This window comes from Tenrec ecaudatus, chromosome 10, assembly GCF_050624435.1.
Source record: "Tenrec ecaudatus isolate mTenEca1 chromosome 10, mTenEca1.hap1, whole genome shotgun sequence".
Taxonomy (NCBI): domain Eukaryota; kingdom Metazoa; phylum Chordata; class Mammalia; order Afrosoricida; family Tenrecidae; genus Tenrec; species Tenrec ecaudatus.
The window spans coordinates 110,691,078-110,715,895 of NC_134539.1; the positions used below are offsets into that span (position 1 = coordinate 110,691,078).

The 24,818-nt window shown below is 49.0% G+C and overlaps 1 protein-coding gene across 3 annotated transcripts in view; it reads right to left on the reverse strand.

Moving 5' to 3' along the window:
* Positions 1 to 24,818, reverse strand: part of RPH3AL (rabphilin 3A like (without C2 domains)) — a 187,813-nt gene that overhangs the window by 158,842 nt on the left and 4,153 nt on the right. For 2 of the 3 annotated variants that reach the window (XM_075561239.1, XM_075561241.1), the window contains exon 2: positions 17,837 to 17,980. The gene's annotated coding sequence lies outside the window, so the exon portion shown is untranslated. Of the gene's footprint in view, positions 1 to 17,836; positions 17,981 to 23,670; positions 23,774 to 24,818 lie in introns of those variants that run through there. The other variant, XM_075561240.1, reaches the window with a different exon arrangement.

Genomic DNA, 24,818 nt, shown 5'->3' on the forward strand with positions numbered 1-24,818 from the left:
ATCTTTACTGATAAAGTGACCTACTGTCACAGCCCCGGGAGTCCAAGGAGAGCAGGTTTGGGTTCTGGGACCTGGATCAGTGCCTGCCACGAGCAGGAGCTTACTAAATATTTGCTGAAGGAATGAACGTTCCACCGATGGACGGACGGACCAACTGAAGATCCTTGCTACAATCACTAAAGGAAGTAGCAGCAAAAAGGGAAGGTTTTTTACCAGCCTGGTGTCTTGGCTCTAACCACGCTGGGCCTCGGTGACCGGCTTGTGTCCAGATGGGGCCGACAGTGTCTCCAGTGGAGACACGAGGGAGGGACAGTGCTAAGCGGTGTGACCTCCATTTTCTATGCAAAATAACTCCATCCTCCGCCCCATAGCCATCCCTCCAGGAGGTACTGACACTGCCATTTACCCAGCCCTGCAAGAGCGGGTTCATCACCAGCTTGGGGGGGGGGGGCGGGGCTGCTGGTGGCTGGTGTCTCTGGAGAGATGACTTCCTGAGACAGTCTGTACCCTGCCCTGACGTGGCTCCCCTGTAGCACCTCGTTTTGGATTGCATCGCACCCTGTCCCCCAATACAGGTGTTAAATCCTAACCTCTCTATTTATGGTGTCGAAGCACTTGGGGGCTCAGCGGCTAAAGAGCTTGACTGCTCACCAGGTCAGTGTTCCGGATCCATCCGCCTACCCCCCCCCCAAAAAAAGATGTGGCAGTCTGCTCTCTGAAAGACGGACAGCCTTGGCACTCCCAGGTGACAACTGTGTTCTGGCCTATGAGCGCCTTCTGTAGTTAAAATCCCCTCTGGGAATGGGTTCTCTTTGTTACGCTAACAGACAGTATTAGATTTCCCCAGCCCATCTCTTCTGAGACCTAAAAGAGCAGAGGAAGCCAGCGAGAACAAGCAAGAGGGGGAGGGGATAAAAAGAGGAGCTGATGGGAAACTGAGCTGATCCCAGGAACCCAATTGGAAGGTGAATTATGAGAGTGACGAGTGCAACGAATGTATAAGGGTGCTTTGCTCAATTGATGTACAGATTGTGATAAGAGCCTTATGAGCCCCAATAAAAAGATTTTAAAAAAAGAGTAGCTGATACCAAGTCCTCAAGTAGAAAGAAAAAGTTTGGGAAATGTTGATGGCAATGTGTGTACAAGTGTACACACAATGAATACGTTAATACAATGGAATGATGGATTGTTAGAAGATTTGTAAGAGCCCCCCAATAAAATGATCAATAATAAGAAGAATAATAAAAGAACAAACAAGGGGAAGAGACACACGGCCTGATCACCAGGGAACCTGGGAAAGCAGCCGAGAAGGAGCCCAATTCCTAAACTGGGGGAAAATCCATTTCTGTCTGGTAAAGCCATCACTTGTCGTATCTGTGTTGTGGCAACACTGAAACTCAAGACACCTAGACCAGAGGATGGACACTGGTACAGATAGGAACCGGAAACACAGGGAATCCAGGACAGATGGCCCCTTCAGGACCAGTGCTGAGAGTGGCGATACGGGGAGGGTGGGGCGGAAAGGGGGAACCGATTACAGGGATCTACATAGAACCTCCTCCCTAGGGGATGGACAACAGAAAAGTGGGTGAAGGGAGATGTGGGGCAGTGTAAGATAGGACAAAATAATAATTTATAAATTATCAGGGGTTCATGAGGGGAGGGAGAGCAGGGAGGGAGGGGAAAATTGAGGAGCTGATACCAAGGGCTCAAGCAGAAAGCAAATGTTTTGAGAATGATGATGGCAACATATGTGCTTGACACAATAGATGGATGGATGGATGGATGGATGGATTGTGATAAGAGTTGTATGAGCCCCCAATAAAATGATTTTTTTTAAAAAAAGAAGCAAACCGAGACACACCGCATCCTGGCCTTTGTAGGGCCCCGCTGGGGCGCATACAAAGCCAATCCTCTCTAACCTCTCACACCCTCAAAAACAACGCTTTCAGCAAACACTTGTCACGTCTGTGCCACGTGCCAGGCTCCAGCTAGACTGAGGAGTCTCCCGTGTGTCACTCAGCCCTTGGCTTCCCCGGTGTGACCACACAGGTCCCAAGGACAGGAACAAAACCGCCTTTCCCAGACAGTGCCCTCACCCACTGGGTCAGGATGTCTCAGGGACCCTTACACATGGGCGCAGACACAGCCTCCTGGAGCCCCAGAAGCCACTTCCTCCTCTCCTGCCCATCAGGACCTGGTCCCATTCTTTTGCCAATGGGAGATGAGCTCATCCTCACAGTGGGAGCTCCTTTGTGCCCGCATTGGTGGGACACACCTCCCGCAAGTACACATGCCACCCTTGACCCACCCCCAGGCTACCCAGCTGCATTCCCAAAGTCACAGGGCATCTGGAACGGAGCCCATTCTGGTTTTACTCATGTTCCTCCTGTCGCTTGGAAAAGAGACTCCTACCTGCCCCCACCAGCCCGTAGCCCTCCAGCCCGGCACCAAAGTTCATAGCTGGCCTCCTCTTCTCTCCTTTAGCTCCTTGGTCGGTCAAGAAAATATATTCCGTCTCTTTCTTCAAACAGATTCAGGTGGGGTCTGACTCAGGGCAGTGCCAGGTGTGTCCGGGCACCGCTGTGCCCCTGGGGGTTCTTTTGGAAGCAGATCACCACGCCTTTCTTTGGCGGCACCTCTCAGTGTATTTGAACTGCCACCCCTTCGGTTAGCAACCCAGTGCGTATCTCTCATCGTTGACACCACTCAGACGCAGGCGGACTGCAGAGACTCAGGCAACACAAGAAGTCCCTGGCTCGCTCCGAACCCAACTTTTCTTCATTTACTCGTTCAACAGGGAAGTTTTTTATTCTAGGGACACAGGGGACCCTGGTAGCATGGTGGTTGCACATTGGGCTGTGATCCAAAAGGTCAACAGTTTGAAACCACTGGTCACTCTTTGGAAGAAAGAGTTTTGTACTCCCGTGAAGAGGTAGTCTAGGAAACCCACAGGGGCAGTTCTAGCCTGCCCTGTAGGGTGACAGTGAGTCGGCATCTACTCCATAGCAGTGAGTTTGACTTTCTCCAGTTTGGGGGACATGGAGGCAGACAAACTAGAGAAGCCTCTTGCCCTCTAGAGAGGAGAGTGGCTGAATGGGACACTTCTGGTGTTCTCAGAACTCACGGCTCCAAGATTAGAGTGGGGTGCCACATCCTTATGCAGGTCACAGCCTTGATTCAATTCAAAGGAAGATTCCTCCTCGGGGGTGAACCCTGCTTCCAATATAAGTGGACCTTGTGGAAAGCCTGCTTTTCTTTTTACTGGGCCTGGATCCTGCCTCTGGCTTACTAAACTCCATTCTTTAGACTTGAGCCAATAGCCTGCTGACCTTGGATTTCATTCACCTCTGCAGCCACAAGCTGTGGTCTTCCTTTCGTCCTTGGGTTTGTCGGCCCCAACAGCTACGATAGTCAGCCTCTAACTTAACATCCGACCCATGGGTTTGGAATCTGCCGGGACTTGGATTTGTCTACTTCTACAGTTGTCAGCCATCTTCTTGTTTTAAATTCATCCCTCTGTTTCTGTCTCTGTCTCTCCTTGTCCCTCGCCCTCCCCCACAACCGTCCCCTCTATTTCCCTATCGTTCACTGATTTTGCTTCTCTGGAGAATCCAGACTTAGAATAGGAAGGATCTTGCCTTCGTCAAACAAAACTAAACCCACTGCTATTGAGTTAATGCCGACTCATAACAACCCTATACACAAGTAGGGTTTCCAAGATTATACATATCTTCTGGGGAACAGACAGACTAATCTTTCTCCCAAGGAGTGGCCGGTGGGGTTGAATCACCGACCGTGCAGTTAGTAGCTCAATGTGTAATCCATAGCACTGCCTCAGCAACTGGGGGAAATGAATCTTACTCTAATTCAAGTTCAAAGCTTAAATTCCAAACTGGAAAGGATTCAGCTCTCCCAGAAAAACATCATTAAAACCCAGAGTGTAATCAAATCCTAGTTTCCATGTTCCACAGCCTCATCGCGAATATCCCATAACTCGAGTTGTCACGTCTCCTTCGGCTCCTGATTTGGCTGTAACAGTTTCTCACGCTTTTTTTTTTTAATGACCTTGACAGTTTGGAGGCATATTGGTCAGGGATATTACAGGTTGTTCCCTATTGGGATTTGCCTGATGTTTGCCTCTTGATTAGACAGGGGTGATGGGTTTTAGAGAGGCGGTCACAGTGGTAATATGCCCTTCTCCTTACATCATACCAAGAGTGTCTTTGGAGTTGACCTTGGCCACTTGGTTGAAGTCATGTTGGTCAGGGTTCTCCGCTGTGCCGTTGATCTTTGGTCTCCCCTTTCCATTCTGAGCTTTATGGAAGGATGTCACACGGTACAGCCCACACTTAAGAAGTGGGGAGTCGTGTGTCATGTTGAGTCAGTTCTGACTCCCGGAGACCCTGCAGGTTCCAGAAGAGAACTGCTCGACAGAGTGATCTCAGCTGTAATTTTTGCAGAAGCAGGTGGCCAGGCCTTTCTTCCTCGGGGCTGCTGGCTGGGCTTGAACTGCCAACCTCCGGGCTAATAACCGAGCACACATATGTGCTCCACCTAGAGACCCAACCTCTGATCACACTGTCCAGAGTATTCGTAACTTTTGAAAGACTGGCAGCCCCTTGGATTTTTCTTTTCTTTCCCCTTTAGTTACCTGGGGCCCCATCCATGCTGGCTTAAGTCACTGAATGTCTTAATGATCACTTAAGGATTTGCACCCTGTTGCGATGGGTTGCTTGACACCGCTCTGGCTCTCCTCTCTGGAATCAGTCTAGCTTGACTCTGTATCTGGGATTCAGCATAATGTTTCCCTTCAGAAAGGGCTCCAAGCCTGGTGGCTGTACTGTCGGCCACCAGGCCAACCTACTCCACCCTCACGACCTGCCCCCAGCACATTCCTTCGTCCTGGTTCGGAGGCCGAAGGTTCTAAATCAGACGGCCCCAATATAAGCTTAGTTCATCTTATTTAATTGACACAATCACAAGAGAACAATGACCAGCAATGGCAGAGCTCGCTGTTGGGCTTGGTTTTGCATTTTGCCGGGCATCCATGCAGGCGGCCAGTCCTGCAGGACTTGGTCCGTCCTCTCTGACCGCCACTGGCCACCTTCACTTTCCCCAACAACCCCAGTGCCGCTGCAGTTCCCATTGTGGCTGTGAGGCCATCATGGGATCAAAGGCTCCTTATCCCCGAGCTTGTCATTGATTTTCTCTTCCCGAGCCACGTGTGTCTGCGAGTGAGGGTCATTTTAGGGATTCCCACCTTTCCGGCACCAGTAATGAAGGAAAAATCATCAAATTCAATTTCTGCTTTTCTGACACCATATATACATGTGTGTCACTCAAATCGATCCATACCACATTACTTGTTGGTTTTTTTTGCTTAAAATCTTCCAGTCTGGCGTCACTAGGAGCTCTTTCCATTGGTTTGACATACCTTCCATCAGCTGGGTAGGGATGTTGGTGTGTGTGTGTGTGTGTGTGTGTGTGTGTGTGTGTGTGTGTGAATTTCTTGGCTCGGTCCCCAAACACAAACAGACGAACAAACCCTTTGCCATCGAATTAATTCTCACTCGTGGGGCCCCTATGTGACAGACTAGATAGAATAGGGCTGCCTCTGTGCCTTTCTGAGACTCCAACTCTGTGTGAACGGAAGGCCTCCTCTTTTCCCCTTGGGGCAGCTGGTGGTTTCAAACTGCTGACCTTCTGGTTAGCAGCACAACACATAATCCACTAAGCCACCTGGGCCCCTTCTTTTTATATAATGTAAGGAAATATTTATTAAGTCAAACAGGACAACAGCATATCCAGATGAGGGAGGCAATCAGCACGAAGTCATGATGACATCCAAGGATTTACTGGGAACCAATAGCTTCAATAGGACATGAGAGGACGAAGGAAGCTGCCACAGAACCATGATTGTGGCAGATCAATACATCAAAATTACAGACAGGACCACAGAAAAAGCAATGGCATAATGGTTGGGACATGCAAATCATGCTGTACACAAGAGCTTTCAAAATAGGTCCAGAGCCCTCTGACCAAGGCATACTTATCAAGGACACACCCAGAGAAGCCCCTTTGGTAAGCTACCCTGCCAGGGCTGGCTAGGGGAGAGGTAGAAATTCACTTTTTTTTCTTCATTTTATTAGGGGCTCATACAACTCTCATCACAATCCATCCATACATCAATTGTGTCAAGCACATTTGTACATTCGTTGCCCTCATCATTCTCAAAACATTTGCTTTCCACCTAAGCCCCTAGCATCCGCTCCTCATTTCCCCCCTCCCTTCCCGCTCCCCCCTGAGCACTTTCCTTTCTCCTGGATTAATCCATTTCCCCAGAAGCCCTGGACAAATTAGAAACCAAGATCTGGGTGCCAGGTATGCCTGTGGCGACCAGACCCACTGCTTCTTGTACTTGATAAGCGATAGCAGACCAGATATTCCCATCTGCTTATTCCAGAGGGCTTGGGATAGCGTCTCCAGGAGAACACTGAGCTCCCAGCCTGGGAAAGGGGGTGGGGGTGTGAGGTGGTGGCTTTGGTCCTGCAACCCACTGAGGAAGTCCGACAGTGACCTGCTGGCCAAGGTGAGGGTCTCGTGCTGCAGGGAAGGCTCACCATTGGCACATAGAGAGAAGCAGGCCCATCTAGCTGAGAAGCATCAAAGGCCACATGGAAGAAGCACACCAGCCCGTCTGACCACGAGGTGTAGAAGGGACCAGTTATCAGACATCATAGAACTTAAAATCATATCAGTGGGTGCCCACCTTCCTGATATGATCACTGAAGACAAACATGTGCATAAGCAAATGTGGTGAAGAAAGCCGATGGTGCCCGGCTCTCAAAAGATAGAGCGTCTGGGGTCTTAAAGGCTCAAAGATAAACAAGCAGCCATCTAGCTGAGAAGCAACAAAGCCCACAGGGAAGAAGCACACCAGCCTGTGTGACCACGAGCTGTCGAAGGGATCAGCTATCAAGTATCAAAGAACAAAAAATCATCATTGTAAATGTGGGTGAGTGCAGAGTGGAGACTCAAAGCCCATCAGTAGGCAACTGGACACCCCCTTACTGAAGAGTTGTGGGGAGCAGATGAGCCAGTCAGGGTACAGGGTAACACCGATGAAACAGATAACTTTCCTCTAGTTCTTAAATCCTTCCTCCCCACGACTATCATGATCCCAATTCTACCTTGCAAATCTGGCTGGACCAGAAGATGTACATTGGTACAGATAGCAGCTGGAAACACAGGGAATCCAGGACAGATGACTCCTTCAGGACCAGTGGTGAGAGTGTTGATGCCTGGAGGGTAGAGGGAACATGGGATAGAAAGGGGGAACCGACTACAAGAATCTATGTATAGCCTCCTCCCTGGGGGATGGACAACAGAGAAGAGGACAGGGGAGACATCAGACAGTGTAACATATGACAAAGTAATAATAATTTATGAATTATGAAGGGTTCATGAGGGTGGGGGGAAGGAGGGGGGAAATGAGCAGCCGATATTAAGGGCTCAAGTAGAAGGCAAATGTCTAGAGAATGCTAATGGCAACAAATGTACATATGTTCTTGACACAATGGATGGATGGATGGATTGTGAGAAGAATTGTACGAACCCCCAGTAAAATGATTTTTAAAAAGAGACGGGGGGAGCAGGCCCACGTGAAGGTATGGAGCAACAGCGTGCAGGGCCCGGGGCATCATGGCCGTACCAGAGTTTTGTGGCCAGAGATGTTTGCTGTGGGCTTGGGCTAAAGATGGTTTCTGGATTTGCCTGCTCTGCCAGCGAGTCTACAGCTGTTCTGGGGCCATTGGTGTCAGAGCACCAAGGGCTTACTTCGCATGCAGATCCACAGGTGCCGGGATGTGTGTGTCCGTAGAGTCAGCTTCCGGGGATTCAGCTGTCCTCCAGCACGGAGAGGAGGGCTGACGAGAGGGCCGTGTCTGGGATCCATTTCTACGGGTGGTTTTGGTTCTTGATCGGCAGAACGGTGATCGGGACAAACTCACTTCGGAGCCTCTCACAACTCCGCAGGAGCAACCATTTGGACCTCTGCCTTCTTTTCCAGGAGCCCTGGCGGCATCGTGCGTCACACGTTAGGCTGCTAACCAGAAGGTCAGCAGTTCAAAACCACCCGCCTCTCCCCGGGAGAAAGATGAGGCTTTCTATTCCACAGGGACACTTCTACCCTGGCCGGCAGGGCCCCTGTTGGTTAGCGGCAGTTCTATCCTGACCTCTTGGCTCCCAGTGAATCGGAATCAACACCATGACAGTGGGAGAACTGCTCTCCAGAAATGTTCCTGTGGAGACAGTCTCGAGGCTCCCCCAACCACCTAGCAGTCAGCCCCGGGCACCACGAGGTCAGAAACAGGGAAGTCAACCTCCAGGCCTGCTTCTGGTTGTCCAGCAGGCCTCCCCCACACCCCGAGAGGCAGGCGGCTTCCTTCTGAGACGGGAGACGAGCTCAGCCGCTCACAGGGGAAGAAACGTGGGGTAGCCAAACCAGTTTGGACGTAACCAATTACCATTCCAAAGGAAACTCAAGCCCCCAGAGGGTCCCCAGCTCCCTGTGTCGCCCCAGCACTTCACTCATTGCACATGGTGGGGTGCTTGTGGGGAGGCAGCAGGGACACAGCTCCAATTCAATGAGAGACAGACAGACAGACCATACACAAGCAAACAACCAGAAGCGTCTGCCAGGAGGTGAGAAAAGTCAGTGATGCACAGAGGCACAGAGGAGCGTGAGGGGTGCAAGCAGCTTGTCCTCAGCTGCTCATGTGGGCGGTTCAAACCCACCTGCGGGAACAAGGCCTGGCAGCGTGCTTCCGTAGGAGACCAAGGAGCAGTTCTGCCCTGTAACCCTCGGGGGCTGCTGGTCAAGGAGTCGCCAGAGGGAAGGCCTGTCTCCTATGGTGGCCTTTGAATGAAGGGGGAGCATCTAGAACAGTGGTTCTCAACCTGTGGGTTGTGACCCCATTGGGGGGGTCAAACTACCCTTTCACAGGGGTCACCTGATTCCTCACAGTAGCAAAGTGACAGTGACAAAAGACCGGGAGGCCGGCAAGCACAGCCACAGCTCTGCCCGCTGCTCCTTTCCCCTCCGTCGTCATGCCAGGCCTTTGTCCCATCCACATCAACGCAGGTCCAACTGCCACGTGCTTTGGCAGAGGACACGGCGCCATTGCTGACACCGGCTGTGGTTGGTTACAAGCTGTCAAGCATTGGCCCTGACTCTTGGGGCCCCTCAAGGTCAACAGTGTGACAAGCTGCCTGGGTCGTGACCACCTCGGAGATCGGTTGCCGACTGGCCCGTTGGATTCCATCGAGTTTTCACTGGTGGATTTGGGGAAGCAGATCATCTAATCTGCCTGAGTCCAGAAGACCCGCCCAAACCAGCTCCGCTGCACACCCACGCACAAGCCGCCACTGACAGAGGAAGTGGGGGGTCCGGCTGGGACTCGAACTCGGGTCGCCTGCAGGAAAGGTCAGAACTCTACCACGGAACCACCAACGGCTTCACTAAGATTTTCCTTTCGTTTCCAGGTGCCACGAGGGAGGAGGAAGTGAAACCAGGAAGAGCTTGGAGTGGGCTGTAAGCGGTGGGAAACGGAACGGAGAGCAGGCCTGCGCTGAATAGTCATAAAGCCTGGGGCAAGAGCAGAAATGGAAGCGGCCCACGTACCGTATGTCTAAGTATTAAAAGTTATAAGTCACGTTAACAGAATGTTAAATCACACCTTGACAAATACACCTTCGTAACCATCTGAAAGGCCAGGGCTACATTTGGAATTCTCCGCCTCTTCGGGGTTCTGCAGAGCGACAAAGACGAGGCTTCTACTCCCGCGCCAAGCGGCCGTCTCAGAAACCCACTGGGGTGTGTCGGCAGTCAGGATGCTTTGCGTTTGGGGGTTCTAGGGCGAGCCCTGGTGGGTTAGTGGGTGACTTGGTCTGCTAACTACAGGTCAGCAGCTGGGACTGACAACTTGCTCCACACGAGGAAAAGGAGGCTGTCTGTCCCTGTGAAGACACATTGTCTTTACAGCCTCAGACGCCCACAGGGGCGGATCTACTAGGCCCGATAGGGTCGAATGAGTCAGAATTGACTCAATAGTCATGGGCTTGGGTTTGTTTTGTTTTTTCTGTTGTTGATTTGTGTCAGGTTGGGGTGGGGGAGTCTATGCCTGCCCAGGGCCTGCTCCACCTCTGGAGATGGCCCTTGAGTGCCCAGATTTGGACCCTTCGGCCTGTATGTCCAGGTCCCAGCCATTTTGCCCATCAGTCTCAGGTCCAGGAGCATGGGTTTGGGAAAGAGCCCATTCACACCCTACAAGGTGGAATTTGGGCAGAAACCCCAGGATTCCAGGGGTTCCGAATGTGGCCCAGAAGACAGGGAAGAGGCTCTGGGTGGAAAATCCCTGGGTTCCAGCCTCCTTGGGGTGGCCTGCAGCTGGGAGAGGGCCTGGCAGAACCCGATGAAGCACAAGGCCTGGGCAGAGGGTCTTCCTGTCATGCCTGAAGCTGGTGCACCCTGCCTGGCTGCTCTGAGGATGACGCTGACATGGAGACGCTGGTTCCAGCCAACCAGCCCGCTGGAGGCCTGGCCCAGGCTGATCAGATAGCAGGAAGAGCCAGGCCCCAGGGCGTGCCGGGGCCCACGCCAGCATGCCAGGGCCCACATCAGCCCTGATCAAAAGGGACAAACCTGGTCCTCACTGGGAAACAGGTCCTGGCTCTCCCTGCACACACCAGCAGCAGCCCCCAGGGCCACAGGAGAATCAAGGAGGCTGACCTGGTGAAAGAGCCATGCTCTGTGCTGTGGGGTAAGGAACAGCACTGTCACGTCTGCTACCAGCTGTGTGGAAAGGGGGGTGTGGATGCTAGGCCCCAGGCGGGGGGTTTAACTAACACTGAGGGTTGGGCAAGGTCCAGCTCTGTGCCTCCATTTCCACATCTATCTTATAGTGAAAGACCTGCTCAGTGACTCTCCCTCCCTGCCCCAGTTGTGAGACTGAGTCCCCATAATCCCCCTGTCGAGAAGAAAAGGTCTATAATAGAAAATGGGTGTACAAACTCAAAACCTTGACTTTTCAATTGGCCGGGGGCGGGGGTGGTGGTGAAGGGGGGCTGGGGATAAAAGGGACATGTTTGAACTAGGCTAAAACCCATAGGTCAATCCTAATTAGGTAGCTTAGGTTTTCATTTCCAGGAGAGTGAACTTGACTGGCTGAGGTTACAGCTTCTGGGAAGATCAGGCATTTTCAGGAGATAGAAACTGGCCAGGTTTAGGTTTGCTAATGTGGGACTTGGAGCCCTGGCGGTACAGTGAGTTACACATTGGGCTGCTCACAGCACAGTCAGCAGTTCAAAACCACCAACCGCCCCCTGGGGGAAAGATGAGACTCTCCACTCCCACCAAGCTTTACAACCTGGGACGCCCACAGGAGCAGTTTTAGTCTGTCCTAGTCAGACTCTCTCTGAGTCTGAATCAAACCAACAGCAGTGAATTTAGCGTTTTAATGTGGGGCTTAGCATCAGGAACTCGGTCTCTGGCCTAGGTAGTGGGGTTAATACCGACTTCATTCCTTCATGGACTTCTCTCTCCCAGGATATCAGTCGGCTCTGGGCCAGGACTAAGTGGGGCCCTCGGGACAAAGGCACACAAGCCACACGCTTTGACCTCAAGGAACCTCACCTGGCAGCCGAGGCGATGAGTCAGCACCTGCGGGAGTGGGCAATTTCCTGCTGACCTTCTTCAGGGACAGAGGCATTTTCCAGAGAAATACATAGCGGATAGCATTGGCTGGGGGCGGGGGTGGTGGTGAAGGGGGTGGGTCGTTCTTTTTAAGTAAGGCAAATGCATTTTATTTCTGTGACAAATTATAATATTCAAAAAGGTCAAATCATAACTCCACTGCAGAATTTTATTCAACTGGGAATTAATGTCAGGAACAGAAACGTGTCAGAACTAGTGCCAAAAAGGTTTTTGAAGAGCACACACATATATATATATAATCAGATGTGCTGAAATGGAGTTGCTAATGAATGCAAAGCTGATTAAGATCCTTAGCATCCTACAAAAAAAACACCCCAAAACCAAACTCACTGCTACCAAACTCATGGTGACCCTATAGGGCAGGGTAGAATTGCCCCTGTGAGTTTCCAAGACGGTAACTCTTTTATTAAAATCGTTCTATTGGCACCCATATCACATGTCCTGTAATTTAATAAATAACTCAATCATATGAGGAATATTTGCACAAATCAACACCACAATCAATTTCAGAGCACTTTCTTCTTGTCCTCACTATTGTTAGCTCCCCATCTCCCCCCATCTTCCCCTGCCACGCCCCTCGGTGATTATCAGTCCTGTCTGTCTGGATCTCCCTATCCTGGGTTATATAGAAAATCACACAAAACACAAACAGGAGGCAAACAAACAAAAACCAACGTCAGTGACAGAAAAGCCTCAGTCAAAAAGAAAGCAGAAACTATTAAAAACAGAAACAACTAAAATGATTTATTAAATTAAAAAAAAAACAGAAACAACTTAAAAACGGGTCCAAAGGGGGGGTGAGATGATAAGGCATGCTATCTCAATCGAGCGCCAGCTGCCATAATTGACTTTGCAGTGCCCGCTGTCTGACAGCAGCGAGGCCATTCACGTGCCTGGACCGTGTGCAGAGGGGGTTCCACAGAAGTGTAGTCCATGTGACGCCCTTGCAAATGGATTTGGGGCTTGTGTCATCTACAGCCTTCTGTGAACGGTGTGCTCACAATTTAAACTCAGATGTCATTTTATTATTTACAATCCTTAGACACCATTGAGAGTGCCGTTAATTTAGTCCATGGAAGAGAAGGTAAAACACTGTCAAGAGAAGGAAATCATATAGGCATATATATATATGCTGGCTTCAGGCTGCAACACCTTTACTGCTGACCTGTACAGATCCAACTCTTGAGTGACTGGAAACTATTGGAGATGGTGACATGGAAAAGCGTTCACCAACACTCATTCACAAAGACAGAACCACACATGTCCTAAGAAAGCAAGAGGGTGTTAAAATAGTAAATCCACGGTCATCCCAGGCCCCCATTCTTGTGCACTCTCAAAGCATGGGATCTTAATCAAAGTCCACTGACGGCCAATTCCACGACCTTGGGCTAGCAGTCATCTGCTCCTTCTCACACTAGGCATTTCCGCCGGAAGTCCCAGGGAGTGTGTCCGTGCCTTAAACCTGCTACAGGTGAGGTTGAGGTAAAGCCAAGTTCACTTAGTGGGGTTTCCACATAGACCCCTCCTGCGGAGGCCTATGCAGGATGTTGGGCACCTCGAAAAGACAGTCTAAAATCCCGGTGAGAATGTAACTCTTCATAGGAGAAGAGAATCTCATCTTTCTCCCGTGGAGCAGCCTGTGGCTTTGAACAGCTGACCCTGCGGTCAGCAGCTCAGCATGCTGCTCTGCCACCGGGGCTTCTTTTCAGAAAAGCAGCTTAGTCATTCGATAGAGAATCACATCTCATCTGATAATCCCCAAGAGTCAGCCGGCTAGTACCCCAGCGTTCCATGGAAAGTACACCCTGTATTCTCTGTCCACTTCCAAGCCTTAGGCAATGACTTCTGAACTGAAAAAGCTACCCTTGATCCATGCCTATCACCGGCTGAAGCGGAATGAGTCCCCTCCTGCAGAATGTTCTGGTCACTGAAAGGACTTCCCGTCTTCCTCAATGCTGGGTCTGGCTCCGAGTTAGGGAATCTTCTCCTCTGGCTCCTGCTTCTTCTCACCCGCTCGGCACAGGACCCACTTTCTCGGACATGGATCTTGGCTTCCCTCACGAGGCCTGGGCCGGGATTGTAGGAGCACAAAGATGTGGTCAGGATAAGAGCGAGCCAAGCCATGCCAACACAGGCTCCTCCAGAGAATTCAGTCTACTTTTCTTAGGTTGGTCTGGATCTAGCCAGCCAGACCCCGAGCTACCATGCCAGGGACGGTCTCCAAGGACACAAGAGGCTGTGGAGCGAACACCAGCACTGACTGCCGTCACTTCCCGCCCTCGGCCCCGTGAAGAGGGGCGTCCCCAACCCAGGTCTCACCCCACAGGGCTGCCAAAGACTGGATGGAAACGAAGGAGGCAGGGTTTACGATGGCTGATCAAACAAGGGGCATGCAGGGACTAAGGTCGCCAAGTCCCTGAAAAGCAAGAGAATTCCAGTTTTGTGTACGTACACCAGGGCATGCATTGAGGGCATGCTGAATGGTCATGAATATGCAGCAGGGCACGGTGACCCGTTGTGACCGTGGAGTGGCTTGTCCAGTGCTTTGCTGCTGAGTGTTCACTGAGTTGGTCTGGTCATGTCTTTCCAAAGGCTTTTGTTCTTTGACCGACGTCCTTGTGTTTCTGGGTCAACTGGGGGCTGCGATCGCCCCTTCTGTGCATGCTCGCTGTGTCAGATCTGGTGATAACTGATAAGCTCTTGCCATGGTGGGATACTTCCCCCCACCCCCAGGAAGTGCGTGCTCAAAAGAAGCAGGTTATCAGGAAGGGAAAGGGCAGGAGACCAGTTTAATGATAGTTGCTACGTGAGGCATGTGTGTTAGTCTGGGTACTTCAGAGAAACAAATCCACAGAATCTCATGTAGAAGAGAGAGTTTTATATAAAGGTTAAGTGCACATCAAGAAAACATCCCAACCCAGTGCTGTCCAAACCCACAAGTCCAACATTAACCCAATGTCCTACACCAATCCACAAAGTCCTCCTCCATCTCACAAAACAGATGCGATGATGCCAACTGCAGGAGGAAAGCTGAGTCAGTGAATGTGTAAGCATCTCAGCACTAGCAGGGGTCTCCACATGGCTGCTCCAGCACCCAGGGCTGCATCGGGGTAGGTCCATGTGGCTTCTCCTTGGAGATGTCTTGCAGGAAGTGAACCTTGGCAGCTAAAGCAGGGAACTGGCTAAGGCAGCTGCACCCTGGTCCGACCATCAGAAAGCAAGAGACCTGAGAACTCGAAAGGTGAGGCTCACGGAGCGATTTATCCCTCCGCCCTTCAATTAACCCCACCTGTGTTTATCAGCCAGGTAGGCACAATAAACTAACTACCTCGGCATGTTTCGTCATTCTCTAGCAGGGTCACTGGGCAAGCTGGGGGATTTACAGTGCTAACGGTGGCATAGTGCGTTGCCCATTAGGCTGCTAACCTCAAGGTCAGCAATTCAAAACCACCGGCTGCTCGGCTTGCTACTCCCGTGGAGATGTAAAGTCTTGGAAATCCACAGGGGGCAGTTCTGCCCTGGCCTACAGCATCTCTCTGAGTGGGAATCAACTTGATGGTAGTGAAGTGAGAAAAGGGCTAACGTGTTCATTAGCCAAATGGAACGCCAAGGTCACAGAAGACTTCCTTAAAAACGGAGCTCTAAAGGAGGAGTCGGAATTGACTAGGGGGCAGTAGAACCCATGCCCAGAAGGCAGGGTGGGCAGGAGAGCACCCAGAGGAACCCACAGGCTCCGTGAGTCCAGAGTGAGCAGGGCCCTGTGGACCAGACTCAGTTTTGCCTTTTTCTAGGGGAACGAGGAAGCCACCGAAGTGGCTTAAATAGCGAAGAGGAGGAGGTGATGTGAGCAGACTTCCAGTTCATGTCACCGAGGCAGGTTTGGGGCAGGCAGGGGAAGAGGTGGGGCTAACAACTGGGAGGGGACTGTGGCAGCTCAGCAGAGAGACGAAGATGGGGTGGCCTGCTGTGGCCACGAATGTTATGTCGGCAAAGAATCGGGGGTCCGTGGGGAGGAAGCATCTCAATTCAGGCTTCTGGACAGACTGTGCCTTGTTAGCAAGGTTAAGAAAACATGAACCGGGAACCAACTTTAAGGGCTGGGAGCGCAGGTTGGTCTGTATGCATCGAGTGAAGGTGTTATCTCATACAGGGTCCTTTCAGCTTCAATGACTAGACGGCCAACTTGAAATGGCTTGAAAAATGAAGGGGTACAACTACCATGATCCAAACTCTACCTTGCAAGTCTGGATAGGGCAGAGGTTGTACACTGGTGCATATGGGAGCTGGAGGCACAGGGAATCCAGGGCAGATGATCCCTTCAGGACCAGGGGTGTGAGGGGCGATACTGGGAGAGTAGAGGGTGAGTGGGTTGAAAAGGGGGAACTGATTACAAGGATCTACATGTGACCTCCTCCCTGGGAGACGGACAACAGAGAAGATGGGGGAAGGGAGACTCCGGATAGGGCAAGATATGACAAAATAACAACCTATAAATTATCAAGGGCTCATGAGGGAGGGGGGAGCAGGGAGGGAGGGGGAAAAAAAAGAGGACCTGATGTAAAGGGCTTAAGTGGAGAGCAAATGCTTTGAAAATGATGAGGACAAAGAATGTACAGATGTGCTTTATACAATTGATGTATGTATGGATTGTGATAAGAGTTGTATGAGTCTCTAATAAAATGTTTAAAAAATTATATTGATTTAAAAAAAAAAAGAATACTCAAACTATAAAAAAATGAAGGGGTAAAAGCACGATCTCCTATAAAAAAAACCCCACATAAAAGCAGCTCCAGGCTTTTTAATCAGTTATTCAGCCATGTCCTCAGACACCCACCCTATCTTTCTTGCTTTTTCCTTAATAAACCTCCATGAACCCACCATTCAATCCAAGAAGTAAGCAGCCCATACCAACAACCTCATCTTCGATGTGTTCTCCCCCAAGCCCGGGGGCTGGTGGTTACCTGTGGAGCTGGGATCCACAAGGTCAGCAGTTCAAACATACTGGCCACTCCTTGGGAGAAAGACAGGGCTTTCTGCTCCCATAAAAAGTGAGAGTCTGGGAAACTCGCAAGGACAGTTCTGCCCTGTCCTGTAAGTCAGGGCCGAAGATGGCGAGACTTTGTCTCATGTACTTTGGACACATTGTCAGGAAAGACCAGTCCCTGGAACAGGACATCCTGCTTGATAAGTTATAGGGGGAGAGAAGACGAGGAAGGCCCTGGACAAGATGGACTGACACAGTGGCTGCAGCAATGGGCTCACACATGACAACATGAGGCAGGAGCAGGACAGGGTCATGCGTTGCTCTGTGGTGCAGAGGGTCAGTTTGAGCCAGAGCCAACTCGACACCACCCAAAAACAGGGCGAGCCATCGTGAACTTTGACAAACTGCTTCCACCGCTGAATATAAAAACGATTATCTCATATGTAAACCACATAATTCGCAATAAAAGGATGTTTTAAAATACACGACGGGAAACATTAAAACTCACAAATACACCCACAAACAACCACAACAACATAAGGAAACCAAATGACATATGACACTGGGAAAATCTGCTGCACCAGATCTCTCTAAAATGCTAACAAACAGCACGTGGAAGCTAGACAAGGAATTCGGAAGACCAGAGAGGAATGCATGCATCTGGATGAAGGTGCTGACGGACGATATGGACTGCCCAAAGAACACTCATCTTTCATTGAGGCCTCCCTCAACCAGAATGCTCCTTAGAAGCAAGATGGGCTTGGGATGAGCAGTGGGCTGATAACCAACCACAAGGGCAGGTCAAGTCCCTCCCCAGTTGCTCCTCATGAGAAAACGGAGGCTGGCTGCCCCTCTCAAGATTTACAGTCTTGGAAACCCTGAGTCAGAACTGACTAGAGGGCAGGGGGTAGGGGTGGGGGTGAAACCAGAGAGTGTTTTACCTTTTCCTCCCACCTTCACCCCTACACTGGGAGTTCTGGTAGCATAGTGGTTATGTGTTGGGTGGCTAACCACAAGGTCAGCAGTTCAAAACCACCAGCTACTCTATGGGGGGAAAAAGACAAAGCTTTCCATACCTGTAAAGAGTTACCATTTTGGAAATCCACAGGGGCAGTTGTACTCTGTCTTACAGGGTTTCCATGGGTCCACTTGACAGCCGGGAGTTTGGTTTTGGGTTTCATCCCTGCACAGATCAAATACTTGCAAACATTTTAAATCACCTGCAAGAGATGGTTACAGTTATGCATAACGTGTATGCCTTTGCTGGACGTGACTTTTCTTTTTCAAAGCTGACCACTGACTCGACGCAAACTCAATCCTACCTTCGCTAAAACCGAGAGGAGAAAAAATCAAGCTACCTCCTGCCAAAGACGCATCTAGGCAAGGAGGGCCAGCTGAGAGGGATGACGGGCAAGAGGACAGCCGGTTTGTGCCAGCACCTGTCTGTGAGCACCAGGTGTGCAGGGAAGGGCACCCGATAAGCGCATTCCAGGCAGTCCATTAGCAGCTGGTCATTCGCACTAACAACCTCTGCCATTTACCTTTCTTCTGACTTCTGGGACCAAAGCAGACTGGCAAGGGGCAGAGACCAAGCCGTCAAAAAAAGCAGAGCGAATCCGGACCCATGAAGATTACCAGTGGATGGGAGCACCATGTGAAGTAACAAAAAGCTCTTTCACTTAGCAATGTGTCCACCCTCCACAGGCCAGGCCACACTGCCTGCCATTTACTGAGCGCTGAGGGGCCAACATTTACCCATGTGATACAACCCTCGTCAAATTTCTAGCAGGCTGTTCTGAAGAAATAGACCAAATAATTTGAAAATGTCTATAAAAAGCGAGGACTCTCGATTAGTCCAAATCGTGGACCATTTTAAATTGTTCGTGGGTTTATTAGTAGTATTTTCTGCTTTATTTTCTTTTTTTTAATTTCATGACCTCTTATTTTATTTTTTTTACATTTTATTAGGGGCTCATACAACTCTTATCACAATCCATACATATGCATACATCAATTGTATGAAGCACATCCGCACATTCTTTGCCCTCGTCATTTTCAATCTGCTTTCTTTTCTATTGAGGTTTTCCCTCTGTTTCATTCTGGTTTTGGTTGGGTGTGTGTGTAAGATGTTTTAAAAGAAATATGAACTATAGAGACTAGATTAATAGTTTGGGTACAGCAGGAGAGGCTGGGGAGATGGGGAGCTAGTAAAAGTGAGTCCCAGAAAGATGCAAATGTTCTAAAATGGACTGTGGTGGTGACTGCACAACTCTCCTTAATATGTTCAAACCCTCGAGGTGTATGATCTATGGAGTCCTCGTAAATAAAACTATTAAAATGCCAAAAGAACTCATTCTTTAGAAGAGAAAAGAAAAACAAAAGATGAACCAAGGTGGAAGCCTTATACTACCTGATCGCAAGACAGGCCATAAAGCCACAACAATCAGGCCAGTGTGATATTACTGTAAGCACAGACAGTAGATGTGGCTGTTACATCATCTCCTGTCAACTTGCGAAGGGGTGGAGTCTAGCCTGTCAATCAGGTCACAGCTCGATGACCTCATATAGAGGTGCCACGGAGATAAATAGCGCACTGGAGGCCACATACACACACACACTCTCTGCTTCATCTTCCTGCTGACAAGACACATCGAGCTATGCTAGAGCCCTGGAGCTAGAGGAGCCACGTGGAGACCCTTGCCAGAACTGAGATGCTTCCACTGCCACTGGATCCACAAGACTTTCCACCCGCTGGCCTGTGATCTTCCTGCATTCAGCGTCATTGCATGTGTTGCGTGAGTCTGAAGAGGAATTTATAGATAGGTATCAGACAGATGGGCTAATATCGGACTTTTGGACTTGATCTGGACTGGCTGGGATGTTTTCTCAATATACAATTGCTCTTTGATCTAAAGCTCTTTCTTACACACATATGAGTCTCTCTGGATTTGTTTCTCTAGTCCACTCAGATTAACACAGTAGAGCAGGGTGGAGAGTCCAGAAATTCTCTCTCACATACAATGAGATGGTTTTCTATGAATGTGCCACATCAGGTCAATGCGGAAAGGCGTGCCTTCTTAAAGAAAGTTGCTAGGACATCTGGAAATCCACTTGAGGGTGGATGGGGGTGGGCCTTGACATCTGGTTTTCCATCATCGACAAAATCCATGTGAGATGATCATGGGCCTAAACTTAATACCCCAAACCCTAACCTCCTAGGAAAAAACAGAGAGGACCATCTTTGTAACCTCGGGCAGGCAAGGATTTCTTGGACTGGATACAAAAGGAAAAAGTGGACGAATTGACTTCACAGGAGTTACGTTTTCCACTCAAGAAAAAACACCACCGGGAAGACAAGGAATAAAGACCGATGCACCTGCAACAAACACAGCCCCCCAAGAACACTGTATCCCAAATATGCCAGCGCATTCTTACAAAGCAGCAGCAAAACTATTAACAACCCAATTACAAAATGGGCAAAAAGACTTCAGGACAGAATGAACTATGGAGATCAACAGCATATTAAAAAGTGCTCAACATCAGTAGTCAGCGTGGAAATAGAACTTAAAACCACCAGGAAATACAATTTCACACCCACCAGAATGCTAAGGAATCCTTAGCAAAAAACCCATGGCTGTCGAGTAGATTTTGACTTACAGATCAGAGTAGAACCTTATTGATCAGCGAAGAACTACCCCATAGGCTTCCCAAGGCTGTAAACTTTTAAAAATTGGTTTTATTGGCATATAATATATTTACCGGCATATAATATACATATAATATATATTATATATCATATAATTCAATAGCTCAATCATATTAAAGAGTTGTACAATCTCCACATCTTTAGCACATGTACTTCTCCACCTCCCCCCAACCATCAATACAATCACTGTCTCTTTGGCTCCACCCATCCTAGATTCATATACAGAAAAACATAGAAAATCCAAACACAGAAAAACAAAGCAACCTTCCTCCCCCCCACCCCCCAAAAAAACCCCACTGCATTCTGAGTGATAGCAGGTCTCTTCACGTCCTTGGTCTTTCGTGAGAGAGGCTAATCCATGTGCACACCCTGTAAACAGCTTTGGGGATCCCACTTTCATCCAAAGCCTTCCACAAACCGGTGTTCACAATTTAAACTCCGGTACCATTCCCTCCCTCAGGATTGGATTTTATTATTCACAATCCTTGACTCACACACGTGGGTCCAGTTGACACTTCACTCAGCTGGCTGCTTGTTTGAGAGCAGCCTGCAAGACATCAGACGCTATTTCTTCTAGTCGTCAGGCGCCCTCTAGTTTCTTCACCGCACTCATGTCTGCAGTGACCTCTTCATGAGGGTGAGCTTCAAGAAGGACCTTGTCGTAAGAACTAATTGTTCTCAGATTGGCGCTAGATTTAAATGTGAGTCCCCAAATTCATTCATTTTTCAATGGTTTATTTATGACTCTGGCTCCCTTTGGAGGCACTATCGTTTTATATTGGGGGACATTATCATTTTATCTTATTTAATATCATTTTATCAATCCTCCTCCTGGGGCTTAAGGTCATTTTATTAATGGTGTCACTAATTTAGCCGACGGTGCAAAATTTAAAACCCCATAGAGAAAAGGACATTACACAAGTGTAGGCTGGCAAATGAACCGTACTACTTGAGAGGTTGACTTGGACAGATTAAACTTTTAAGTAACTAGACACAATTTACATAAACAATGGGGTTGGTGATAGAGCAAATTTTCCAAAAACATTCATTCACAATGACAGAACTAAGCCTACAAGATTAATACATGGCATAATAACAAAAAGAGCACATTAAAATAACAAGTATATGATAGTCCTGGGCCACCATTCTTTGGGCATCCTCAAGTCAAGAGATGTATCCCAAAGACCAACCATCTCCAATTCTAAAACCTTGGGATAGCAGTTATCTGATTCCGAAACACTAGGGAGTTTCAGCCTTAAGATCAAGGTGTATTAATCTGAGTTGAAACAAATCCAGAGATACTCATTTATGTGTAAGAGAAAGTTTTATACCCAAGAACAACTGTATATTGAGAAAGCTTCCCAGCCCAGTCAAGATGACGTCCATAAGTCCACTATTAGCTCATAAGTCCAATACTAGTCTATCAACCCCTCTGCAGACTCACGCAGTCACATGCAATGATGCAAAATGAAGAAAGATCACAGGCTGGTGGGTGCAAAGTTTGTGGATCCAATGCCAGTGGAAGCATCTTGCTCGGGTCTCCAAGTGGCTTCTCAACAGGAAGGTGAAGCAGAGAGAGAGGAAGTTCCCAGAATCCTCATGGGTCATGCCCGTAGGAGGCATCATCAGGCTGACTGATAGGCTAGATCCCACCCTTACACTTATGTATCACGTTGACATAAAATTATGTAACTACCACAAAGAGCGATGAGTGAGTTCAGGGTAAAGCCCAGTTCACTTGGTGGGGTTTCCACATCAAGTCCTTCTGGGGTGGCCCGTGGAGGAGGTGTGCCCTGAAAGAACACTCTAGTTTCCAGTAGTCGATAACACACAGCCTGGGTCGTCAAGGGCAGGACAGCCACTAGGTCAAAGGTGTCCAATTAGGAACAAAGTGCCAGGCATACTCTCTCCTTGGATCCTGTGTACATATTGCTAAGCATTATTTTCTCAATGGGAGGTTGTTCCTCCTGTTTACCCATCAAAAGAAATGTAATCACCTTCTCTGAGATCTGTATGCCCATCTCCCCATCCTGACTTGCACGGCCAATAAGGGTCATTTACTACTCTTGTAGGAGGGTCTGTTGATTTGAGGTGACCTCAGCACAATGCACCAACCACAAAAGCAAGTGATGAAGAAATTGAAGAATTCCACCAACGGCTTCCGTCTGAAACTGATCAAACAGGTAATCAAGATGCATTGATAATTATTGGCGATTGGAATGCAAAAGTTGGAAGCAAAGATGAAGGAACAGTAGTTGGAAAATAGGACTTGGTGACAGAAATGAAGGTGGAGATCACATGACAGAATTTTGCAAAAACAATGACTTGTTCATAGCAAATACCTTTTTTCTTTCTTCTTTTTTGATTTTTTTTCCTTTTTCAACAACACAAAAGCAACTATACACAAGGAGTGCCCCAAATGGAATCCACAGAAATTAAATTGACTATATCTGTAGGAAGGCACGATGGAGAAGCTCAATGTCATCAGCTAAAATGGGGCCAGGGGCCGACTGTGGAACAGGCCATCAATTGCTCATATGCAAGTTCAGGGTAACGCTGAAGAAAATGAAAACCAGTCCATGGGAGCCAAATACGACCTTGAGCATATCCCACCTGAATGTTGAGAACTCGAGAACGGATTTGACGCACTGAACACTAATGAGAGAAGACCCGAGGAGCTGCGGGAGGACATCAGGACCGTCCTTCATGAAGAAAGCAAAAGGCCATTTAAAAGACAGGAAAGAAAGAAAAGCTCAGAGTGGATGTCAGAAGACACTCTGAAACTTGCTCTTACTCATAAAGTGGCTAAAACAAAAGGAAGAGAGGATGCAGTCAAGGAGCTGAATAGAAAACTGCAAGGGGCAGCTCAAGAAGGCAAAGCCAAATATTATAACGGAATGTGCAAGAGTGTTAGAGAGCCAAAAGCAAGGGCATTTCTTTGAGGACTAAGGTGCGCCCGACCCAAACCATGGTATTCTCCATTGCATCCTATGCATGTGGAAGACTGTAGAAGAACCAATGCATGTGAATTGTGGGGCTGGAGAAGGCTACTGGAAGGACCAGACAGCTAAAAGGTCTAACTGATCGGTATTGGCAGCAGCGAGGCCAAAGTGCTCCTTAGAGGTAAGGATGGCAAGACTTTGTCCTACATACTGTGGCCATATGGTCAGGCTCCTAGCCCAAAGGTTAGAGCTTCGTACCCACCAGAAGCAAGTGGGCAGACAGACGTGGTGATCTGCTTCCACGAGAGCACAGGGGTCAAATTCTCCAGAGCAGCTCTCTGCACACACCGCTGGGGACTGACTCGGGGTCACCTAACAACGTGAAAGAGGACTAAGCAGCAACATGAAGGCTAACATCGAAGGCATGTTTCAATTAGCTGTTACTGCATAACCTGCCAACACACCCACCCACTACACACACACACACAATCCAACTACCACGAGGCCAGTTCTGGCCCATAATGACCTATAACGTTTCCAAGACTGGGCATCTTTGGGGGAACAGACAGCCTCATCCTTCTCCCGAGGTGGTGGGTTTGAAGCACTGACCTTGCAGTTAGCAGCCTCACCCCTAACCTACAGTGCCACTCGGGGTCCTTCACCGCAAAGCTTAGTCCCTTCGGCAATTACAGTCATTTGATTCTCTCTCCCCTCACAAAGACTTGGTGTCTTTCCATGAGGTTTAGTCCGGGCTCCTCAGGGCGCTCCCGTTTCTCACTGCGTCTCCGGCTAACAAGGTGGAAGTTACTTTGCCTCCCTTCTGCCACAAGCCCAACCGCCTTCTATTGTCTCTTGATATAAGAGCAGCAGGCGTCTAGAAAAGGATGGGGGGGGGGGGGATGGCTTTGACCTTCTTTTGAAAATGCAACCCCGAGAAGCCTGAAGAGAAAAGCAGGAGACTGATGCTCGTTCTGATCGGAGTTGAGATGGGGAACTGCTGAAGGGTTCAAGGAAGAGTGAAATGAGCCAAGTTTTCTTTAAAGGTTCCTTCTAGCAATTGTATGGATAAAAGACTGGTGAGGAGGGGCTGGAAGCAGAGAGTCCGGTTCAAATGTGTGATTAAAATGGTGTGTCAACTTGGCTGGGTCAGGATGCTCAGGGGCTAAGCAGTTAAGATGCCACCCCCCATAATGAGATCTCATATAATGTCATCCCTTTCATGGGGAGAACGCTGTAAGCAGCCAAAAAATTGAAGAGAGCGTCCTCGGGGCTATGACCTGCTTCCAATCTATGTGGTAAGGCTTTCTTGCTTTTTGCTGGACGTGGATTCTGAATGTGGATTATCTTCTGCTTCTGTGGATTTGAGTCAGCAGCCTGTCATACAGCCTACCACTCCGAGGCGTTCGTGGA